This window comes from Trichechus manatus, unplaced genomic scaffold (genome assembly GCF_000243295.1).
Source record: "Trichechus manatus latirostris isolate Lorelei unplaced genomic scaffold, TriManLat1.0 scaffold00129, whole genome shotgun sequence".
Lineage (NCBI taxonomy): Eukaryota > Metazoa > Chordata > Mammalia > Sirenia > Trichechidae > Trichechus > Trichechus manatus.
Genome location: NW_004444065.1, coordinates 3,074,778 through 3,085,826, shown reverse-complemented (window position 1 = coordinate 3,085,826; position 11,049 = coordinate 3,074,778). Strand labels below are relative to the sequence as shown.

General features: G+C 39.1%; 1 pseudogene; it reads left to right on the top strand.

Annotated features, from left to right (window-relative positions):
- Positions 1 to 9,428: 9,428 nt before the first annotated feature.
- Positions 9,429 to 10,420, top strand: LOC101355036 (zinc finger protein 660-like; annotated as a pseudogene).
- The last annotated feature ends 629 nt before the right edge of the window (positions 10,421 to 11,049 follow it).

Below are 11,049 nucleotides of genomic sequence, written 5' to 3'. Positions count from 1 at the left end.
AGTCTCTAAAAAAGCAAAATACTTAGGAATAAATCTAACCAGGGATGTAAAAGACCTATACAAAGAAAACTACAAAACACTACCGCAAGAAACCAAAAAGATCTACATAAATGGAATAACACACCATGCTCATGGATAGGTAGACTCAACATTGTGAAAATGACAATTCTAAACAAAGCAATTTACAAATACAATGCAATTCCGAACCAAATATCAACAACATTCTTTAAAGAGATGGAAAAATTAATCATTAGGTTTATATGGAAAGGGAAGAAGGCCCAAATAAGTAAAGCACTATCGAAGAAGAATAAAGTAGGAGGACTCGCACTACCTGACCTCAGAACCTACTATATAGGTACGGTAGTCAAAACAGCCTGGTACTAGTATGATGACAGATACATCGATCAATGGAACAGAATTGAGAACCCAGATGTAAATCTATCCACCTACGTTCACCTGATCTTCGACAAGGGCCCAAAGTCCATCAAATGGGAAAAAGACAGTCTTTGTAACAAATGGTGCTGGCAAAACTGGATTTCCATCTGCAAAAAAAAAAAAAAAATGAAACAGGACGCATATCTCACACCATATACAAAAACTAATTCAAAATGGATCAAAGACCTAAATATAAATCCAAAGACTATAAAGTTCATAGAAGAAAAAATAGGATCAACACTAGAGGCCCTAATACACGGCATTAATGGCATACAGACCATAACCAACAACACGCAAACTCCAGAAGATAAGCTAGATAACTGCGATCTTCTAAAAAATTAAGTACTTATGCTCATCAAAAGACTTCACCAAGAGAGTAAAAAGAGAACCTACAGACTGGAAAAAAAATTTTGGACATTATAAGTCAGACAAAGGTCTAATCTCTAAAATCTACAAGAAAATCCAACACCTCTATAACAAAAAGACAAATAATCCAATTAAAAACTGAGCAAAGGAAATGAACAGACACTTCACCAAAGAAGACATTGAAGCGGCCAACAGACACATTAGGAGATGCTCACGATCACTAGACATTAGAGAAATGCACATCAAAACCACAATGAGATACCATCTCACCCCAGCATTACTGGCACAAATTAAAAAAAAAAAAAAACTGGAAATAAGAAACGTTGGAGAGGTTGTGGGGAGATTGGAACTCTTATGCACTGTTGGTGGGAATGCAAAATGATACAACCATTTTGGAAAATGTTATGGCACTTCCTTAGAAAGTTAGAAACAGAAATATCATCAGTTCCAGCAATCCCACTCTTGGGAATATATCCTAGAGAATTAAAAGTCATCACACAAATACGCATATACACATCCATCTTCATTGCAGTATTGTTCACAACAGCAGAAAGATGGAAACAACCTAGATGTCCATCAATAGATGAATGGAAAAACAAACTATGGTACATACACACAGTGGAGTATTATGCAACGATAAAGCACAGTGATGAATCTGTGTAGCATCTCATAACATTGATGAAACTGGAGAACATTATGCTGAGTGAAATAAGTCAATCACAAAAGGAAAAATATTGTATGAGGCCTCTATTGTAAAAACTCATGAAAAAGTTTACACACTAAAAGAAACAATCTTTGTTGGTTACGAGGGATGAGAAGGGGGGTATAACTAAATAGACAATAGTTAAGTGGTAACTTTGGTAAAAGGTAAGACAGTACACAATACTGGGGAAGCCAGCACAACTTGTGCAAAGAAAGGACATGGAAGCTCCACAGACACATCCAAATTCCTTGAGGGACTGAATTGCTGGGTAGAGGGCTGTGGGACCATGGTCTCGGGGAACATCTAGTTCAATTGGTACAACACAGTTTCTAAAGAAAACGTTCTACATTCTGCTTTGGTGAGTAGCATTGGAACAGGCTGCGTAAAGTCAATTACCACCATTGCTGAGTAATTGTTTCCCACCATTACTAGCCCCTGCTTTGTCTCATGATATTTTTTTCTTCTTTCTCCCACTTCTTATTGCAGCAAGATTAACTAAAGTTTCTCCTTGGAGGGTGACAGAACAAATTGATAACCCTCAAGGACTAGGATTAACTCATCTGCGACATGACAATTGTGACTAACAGTGCCAGATAACCTTCAAGGATTGCCAGTAAGAAGTTAGATCATCTGGGACGTGCAAATTGTCACTACCACGAAGGGAAACCATAATCCTGTCCGTATAAAACCTTTCAATCAGTCTCCAGTCAGGGAGACAGGCCTTTTTGAGGAGCTCATTCCCTTCTCTCTCCTGTGTATCAATACACTATGAAACCCTCTTGCTGCCCACCTCACCCCTGTCTCAATATTGGCTTTTGCAACAGGCAGCTCAGATCCATGATTTGCGGGAACAAATTTGGTGCCCAATGTGGGGCTGCCAGTGGCTTGAGACTTGGTGACATTTGGGCAGGCCTGGGACTGATCGACAGCTCTCCTGACAAGCGGCTGCGAGAGGTTTCATTTGCGTCCAAGGAGACTGTCGGTGGGACCTGGGCCCGCCGCGACACTGCCGGTCCCCAACCACACCAGAAAGAGGTAAGTAAAAAGGAAGCAAGACTGGCATAGGAGGGATCCCAAAGAGGTGAGTCAGCAACTCCTCTACCTTTTGAGCCCAGGGCTGGGGCAGATAGGGCAGGCCCGATGTTCCTGGAGTGGGACCTGGGCCCTTGGTTTCTGAGGCGAACGGCACCTCAGATGACCGACCCCATGAGTAGGATCTCGAAAAGTCTCCTGGTGCCTCTGGAGTCTTGGTTTTCGGTTTCAGGTTTCAGGTGTTTGAATGGAGGGCAGCTAAGATTACCTCTGGCATCCAAGAGGGCTGTCTGAGAGGTTGAAGCAGCCAGAACTGCTTTGAGTGTAGGGCCGGCTGAGTATGGGATTGAAAATTCCACTGCTGTTTGTGTTTGCTTACTGTTTGTGTATCTGTGTATCTGTCCTTGTGAAGCCTCACAGATCTCGCACTGTCTTTGTGAATGTGTCAATCCTTATCTGTATAAAACCTGTCATCAGATTCATGGACATTTCTTGTCCCTTTTTTTTTAGGCAGGATGACTGGTTTCATCAGTCAGAAGAAGTTTATCACTCTCAAGTCATTCTTGAAGGACACCTTCAAGGATGTTGGGGATCCAGAATAGAGAGTAACCTAAGCTAGATATTATATGAGATGTGTTTTATTAAAGAGAAAAGAATAATTTCTTCCTAAAGTAAAAGTAGCAGTTCCAGGATAGTAAAAAAAGAAATTAGTTACCTTTTGCCCTTCAAAATGCCTAAGTCAACTTAAACATATGTAAATGTCTTCCATGAATCAAGAGATTGAGGGTGGGGCAAGATCAGACCTCCTCTGCCCCCAGCATCTAGTCTCCAAGGTACTGTAACTCCAGAGAAACTTTTAAAAGACCCTTTCCAACTAGGTAAAGACCTTTATAAGACAAAGATTAGAAAAATGCTTCTTTGCTATAGTTATCAGAAATTTGGTGGATCCCAGTCATAAAAGAACGGTAAACAAGTTCTCTCTATTATAGGGGAACTCTAAGAAGCCAAAAAGGAATAGAAATCACAATGAGACACACCTGAAATGGCCTGGAAAAATGTTTCCAGCAGTAGCCAGAGGCTTAAAGTTATATCCATATCAATGAATTGGTCAATTGAACAGAGACTTTGTGACTTCCAAAGCCAGTTGATAAAATCTTTAAAGGTTAAAACTAGATTGAAAAAAAAAAATTAGGAATAGTAAAAGTTAAATGAAAATTAGAATATTTAAACAGACTTCTTTCAACAACAGTTATGTTTTATTATTTACAGGCTTAAAATAATTCCCAAGACATTTTATGTTACTTACTGATATTAAATTGAGTTAATCAATATTTATCATAATTTAAGCTTATATACTTTGGCTTTTTATGCCACAAGAAGAAGAATATATGTATATTTAAGTCTGCTAATGAGTGTGTTCATTTTTGCCATTTTAGAAGAATGCACTATAAGAGGTATGCAACAAAGACAATATTTAAGAGGTTTATTAAAAAGGAATTTAATATGGTCAAATTTTTATCTGTCTCACTAAAGTTTAGTGGTTTAATTTATAATTTATGAGATTTTTTTGAAATTTAATGTTAAATGGCATATAGGGTAGAGAGTTGAGTTTCTTGCTGTTGGAATGGCACGGCTTACTTTCTTTTCTGAGTTGAGGGGCTAATTTGTTCTTTGTGTGGTCTGCCTCCAGATGGGGGTTCAGTCTCTCATTGGAGTGAGATTCCTGGATCGAAAGTCAGGCCACGTGGCTTTGGAGAAAAGAAAAGGGCTGAGGTTTTACGCCTTTGAGATCTTTGGTTGAATGAATTGGGTGTTGTTTCACTTTGGCCTGTGGTCGGCTCCTGATGGGTCTGGAACTTCATGGAAAGCTGCAAGGGATTTTCCTAAGAGAAGGGTGCTAAAGGAGGTTATTTGGGATGTTGTAAATTGTGCGAGGAGTGTTGTCAGGATTGGGGGACCTGCCTGATTCTCATTGGGCTGAAGTTGGTATTTCCCCTTGTGTTTTGCCTGATGTTAGACAGCAAATACATAGTATTATGTCATAATTTTATTATTATTTCTTTATTGCTAACTTGGTCACAAATTTATTTTTTTAAATATAACATTATCAATGCCAATAGTTTGAGTGGAGAATTCACATCATTCACCTATGAAGACTTTTTTTTTATTACTACTCGGGTATTTAGAAATTTGTATATTCTTAGTATATCCTGACTATATGGTATTATGTCTCACAATTATTATGTATTATATCTGAAATTCTTTAAAAATACGGTGAATGGTTACATTTAAAAATATTTTAATCTAAAGTTTTTTTTAACTGATTTTATTTGGCCTTTACATTGGGCTTGTAATTAATTTCTATCAGGTCTTCCACTATAAGAGTATTATTTTTATAAATTAATCATGGTCATATTAAATTTTGCCATATACAAATAAGTTTTTACTTTATTGATTTGCTGAAGATTTCTAACCAAAATATGTCAACAAAAAGATAAACTGTATTGGACTTATGTAAAGGACTATGACTAGACTCAATCAAGATTTCCAGAACTCTTATTCAGAAGCTGATGAGTTTGGAGATTCCTGCTAATCCAGAATCATGTGGAACAAAAATTGACTACATAAGACAGAGTAAATGAAAAGATACTATGGGTTTTATGTGAAAATATTGCAAATGTTTTAAGGACCTACTTTCTGAATATAAGAAACCATTTTCCTTTCTCCTAAATTATCCAACTAATGGTTTTAAATGTTATAACTCTTGAATTAGAAGTTCCTATTGGTAAAATTTAGCCAAGTTGTAAATATTATAACCAGAAAAATGTCTAAAATTTGAGCTATGATTTTACAAAATAGAATAGTATTAGCCTTCCTTTTAGTCTCTCAAGAAACAGTTTGTGCCTTAATAGATAAACATTGCTGTATTTATATTAATATTCAATCTGAGGTTTTGCAGAATGTAGTTGCTGTTGAGACATGAAAAGCAGTTAACAACACTGCTTATATACATAAACAAAGACCTCGTGAGACTTGTTTCCTTGTTCAAAGACCATGGTTTCGTTGGTTATTTCGGACAACTGGCCTAATATTATTGTTAGTGTTTCTGTTTTATTTCCTAGTTTGCTGTATGGTGCTTGAGAACTTAAAAACCAAATATTGCCAGATTATCATTTACTGAACATTTTTGATAAAAGGTTCTATAACAAGATCATGATCCAAAAGAAAAAACTGATATTTTTATGCAATAATGTTTGGCCCCAGTATCAATTAGGAAACCAGGAAGGATGGCCACAGCATGGATCCATGGCTTACCATATGATTCTACAGCTCGATTTGTTTTGTAAGATTGAAAAGAAAAAGGACGAGGTCCCCTATGACCAAGAGTTCATGTCCCTCTACCAGAACTTAAATCCTTCTAAACAAGTTCTTTTTCAGGCAAAACCAAAGACAAAGGTGTTCCTTCTTAAAAGATTAAAAAGATTAGTCCTGGTACTTGTTTTGGTCCGTATGGAGAAGGCATGTCACAGTCGGCAGGTTGAGACAGAGAGAAAAGGAGCCTGATTCTAGTACAGAGGGAGTAGAAGAGGTTGGCAGAGAGAGAGAGCCAGAAAGTGAGAGTTCGACTGCCTCAGGTATGGTCTCCCCCTCCCACATTTGTGAGGGTACTGTTTTCTGTGAGGGGGTTGCCAGGGCTTGGACAGGGCAATTACTCAAAATTGTTTTTAAAGTCTTCAACAATAGAGATCAGGTGACAGAACAAAAAGGAAAAAAAAAAGAACCAAAAAGCGACCTTGCTGACAGCTGCCTTAGCCCCTCCAGGTCCGGAGAAAAGAACAAGAGGCCAGGAGCTACACTGCCCAGGACCTGGATAGGGCTAAAGAATGGGGCTATCACCTCACCTCTCATTCTAAGGGGCTGATAAGCTCTTAAAGAAAAGTGCCGTTACCTGAGGCCCAAATAGTGTAGTATCAGCTCTACACGAAGAGATTCACTATGAGAGGGACGCCAGCCTCAAGTGAATCCAACAGGCGGTCACAGGGCCAAATCTTTTAAAAACCATCTGGGATGTTACAAAGAGGTGTCATCTATGTGCAGGACACAACACAAAGACTCTGCCTCACCCAACGGAACCAAGAGTCCAACACCAACAAACAAACTTGGGAGAAGACTGGCAAGTGGATTTCATAGTAATGCCCTGGGCACCCAGGAACTTCAGGTACCTGTTGGTCTTCGTGCATACCTACTCAGGGTGAATAGAAACTTTCCCTTGCTGAACTGAACAAGCTGGAGAAGTAACCAAGGCATTGCTCAAGGAAAACATACCTTGTTTTGGTCTACCAATCTAAGTCCAAAGTGATAATGGGGGAGATTTTAGGACAACAATTACACAAGAAGTCAGTAAGGCTCTAGATATAAATTGGACGTTACACTCAGCTTAGATTGTTAGAGTGTAACAATCAACTGAAAAAATTGAGAAAATGAATCACACTTTGAAGAAGACCTTGGCAAAACTTTGCCAGAAAACAAACTCCACTAGGACACAAGTTTTGCTCACTGCCCTGCTCAGAGTCCGGGTAGCCTCTTGAAACGATCTTAAATTAAGCCTTTATAAATTAATATATGGGAGACCATTCCTGAAAAAGTCGACTTTCTCCACCTCAATAATGACCGAGGTGGAGAAAAGAGACTGGGTCTGTTCTTTGAGAACCGTTATAAACACTTAATCAATTTGCTTTTTCCCGTTTATCTTTCCCTTCTGAAACTCCCCTTCAAAGGTTCCAACCGGGAGATCAGGTCCTGTTGAAAATCTGGAAAAAAATCAACACCCGGAAGATCAAATGACCCCTAGGTAGAAATAACATTTGAAATTCTCCAGTATTTTTCCTTCCTTGGGATCCTGGTTAATGTCCTTAATAACCTTAAGAATAGTGATTCTTCTAGTTTATTTTTGTGTTTCCTGTTTTATGAAAATATTGACAAAAAGAACTACAAACACCCTTAACACTGAAGAAATTTTTACCCTGCTAAGTCGGGATCCCCCTTATTCAGGCTCTGGGGACGCATGGCATCTAATTCACCAAGATGTGGCCAACTTCCACTCTAACTTACCGCTTGTCTATAGCCTTGAGCTGATACCGGGAAGATTCTCACCCCAAGGATACCCCTAAGCAGCAGGAAGTAGCCAGAAAAGAAACGAAGCCCTGTTTCCCAAGATTGAGAATTTTCCAATAAAAAGGGGGGATTGGAACAGGCTGCATAAGCTCAATTAACACTATTAACAAATAATTGATTCCCATCATTACTAACCCCTGCTTTGTCCCATAATATTTTTTTTCTTCTTTCTCCCTCCTCCTATTTCAGTAATATTAACCAAAGTTTCTCCTTGGAGGGTGTCATGGATTGAATTATGTCCCCCAAAAAATGTGTGTATCAGTTTGGCTAGGCCATGATTCCTGGTATTGTGTGATTTTCCTGTATGTTGTAAACCTGCCTCTATGATGTTAATGAGGGAGGATGGGTGGCAGTTGTGTTAGTAAGGCAGGACTTGATCTACAAGACTGGATTGTGTCCTGAGGCAATATCTTGAGATATAAAAGACAGAGGTGAGCAGTGAGACAGGGGGAACTCATACCATCAAGAAAGCAGTGCTGGGAGCAGAGAGCGTCCTTTGGACAGGGGTTCCTCTCCAGAGAAGCTCCTAGTCCAGGGGAACATTGATGAGAAGGCTGACACAGAGAAAAAGCATTCCCCTGGAGCTGACACCCTGAATTTGGACTTTTACCCTACTTTGACTGTGAGGAAATAAACTTCTCTTCATTAAAACCATCCACCTGTGGTATTTCTGTTATGGCAGCACTAGATAACTAAGACAGAGGGTGACAGAACAAATTAATAACCCTCAAGGACTAGGATTAATTCATCTTTGATGTGACAATTGTGACTAACAGTGCTAACCTTCAAGGATAGCCAGTAAAAAGTTAGATCATTTGGGAGATGCAAATTGTGACTACCACGAAGGGAAACTATAATCCTGTCCATATAAAACTTCCAGCCAGTCTCCAGTCAGGGAGACAGGTCTTTTGGAGGAACTCATTCCCCTCTGTCTCCTGTGTATCAATATACAATGAAACCCTCTTACTGCTCACCTCACACCTGTCTCAGTATTGGCTTTTGCAGCAGACAGCTCAGATCTGCAATTTGCAGTAACAGTGTCTGGGATCTTAAAAGCCTCTGAGCAGCCATCTAAGATACTCCACTGGTCTCATCCCTTTGGGAGAACGGAGAATGAAGAAAACAAGATACAAAGAAAAGATTAGTCCAAAGGACTAACGGACCAAAACTACCACAGCCTCTACTAGACTGAGTCCAGTACAACTAGATGGTGCCTGGCTACCACCACTGACTGCTCTGACCAGGATCACAACAGAAGGTCCCAGACAGACTTGGAGAAAAATGGAGAACAAAGTTTTAACTCACGAAAAAGACCAGACTGGGTCTGCAGCAGCTTGGTGTTGGGAGTTTGGGCTGGGCTCTGTGTGTGAGTGGGGTACACAAGCTGACAACCAGGCTTCTCCTACGGCTACCAGCTGCGAAAACAGAGTCACGGCAGCCCAAGTGATCAAGACCCCAACTGAACCCAAGGATGAGATCAGGCAAGATCTGTGCTGGGCAGATCTTTTAGAGTGAGGCTGCAGTACACAGGAGTGAAGATGGTGAAACTGGGACTGAGGAAGTGTTGATTCCAAAGCATCATTCCTGAAAAATCAGAATCTCATTATACTTTCAAGATGACTCCACACAGGTGTTGCCAAGGAAGTTAAAATTTAGCAAGCCTCTGAAAAGAAAGAGAAGACTAAAGAGGCCACTGGGTTGCTCCAAGCAGGAAAAAATGAGAAGAAAAACAAGAAACTTCAAACAAAAGACAGTTAAGGACAATAAAACACTCACAGAAGTGAGTGACCAGAAATTTGGAAAAGATGGTAGTTAGTGCTCCAACCCTGCAACAAACAAGACATTTCAGGCTGAAAAGAAACATATATGCAATGAGTGGGGGAAAGCCTTTAGTCAGAGTACAAACCTTACAGTACATGAGAGAATCCTTACAGGAGAGAAGCCCTATAAGTGTAAGGAGTGTGGCAAAGCCTTCAGCCATAGCTCCAACCTGTGGTTCATCGGAGAATTCACACTGGACTGAAGCCCTACACATGCAGTGAATGTGGGAAATCATTCAGTGGTAAGTCACACCTCATTCGGCACCAGGGAATCCACAGTGGGGAGAAAACTTATGAATGTAAGGAGTGTGGGAAAGCCTTTAGTCGGAGTTCAGGTCTTATTTCACATCACAGAGTTCACACTGGGGAGAAGCCCTACACGTGTATCGAGTGTGGGAAAGCCTTTAGCCGTAGTTCCAACCTTACTCAACACCAGAGAATGCACAAAGGAAAAAAAGTTTACAAATGTAAGGAGTGTGGGAAAACATGTGGTTCTAACACAAAGATTATGGACCATCAGAGAATTCACACTGGGGAGAAGCCTTATGTATGTGACAAGTGTGGAAAAGCTTTCATCTTGAGAAAGACCCTTAATGAACATCAGAGACTTCATCACAGAGAGAAACCCTACAAATGTAATGAATATGGAAAAGCTTTTACTTCTAACTGAAACCTTATTGATCATCAGAGTGTTCACACTGGAGAGAAACCCTATAAATGTAATGATTGTGGGAAAACCTTCAGGCAGACTTCTCAACTTATTCTACATTTGAGAACCCACACAAAGGAAAAACCCTATAAATGCAGTGAGTGTGGGAAAGCCTATCGTTATATTTCACAGCTTATTCAACACCAGAGAAAACATAATGAGGAGAAAGAAGTCTCATAAATAACATATATTATTGGTAGTAGGGTTTATTGCTACTTTTCTGAAAAACAATTTGTCAGTATCATCAACCTTAGCTTTATTTCTAAGAATTCATATAGGGAAAGTAATCAGAGGTAGACAGAGACCAACAAAAGGAAATTCATGCCAGCATCATATACAATCATAAGAAGAAAAATAGGTTTTCAACAGTATAAAGTTTAAATGAATGATAATCCATCTCATAAGACTGGTTTTGCAGCCACTATAAGTATTTTTAAAGAATATTTAATGCCATGGAGAAATGACTTGGATTAAATGGAAGATAAATGAAAGAAAAAAAGGATGAAGAATGATCCAATAAAAACCATATACATATATATACACACATATATATGGGAAAAAATGAGGAGGAAATAAATCAAGCCGAAATGTTAACAGTTACTTATGGATGATAGGATTACAGGTGATTTCTATTTTCTTCTTTATACTTTTCTACATTTTGTAGATTTTCTACAATGAGAATGTACTACTTTTATATTCAGGAAAAAATGTATTTTTTAAATGCAATGAGCACATGCTCGTTTTCACTCAACAGTGTTATGAATAGTGCATAGAACATAGAGTCTAAAGTTCTAGGATTGTACCCTAAT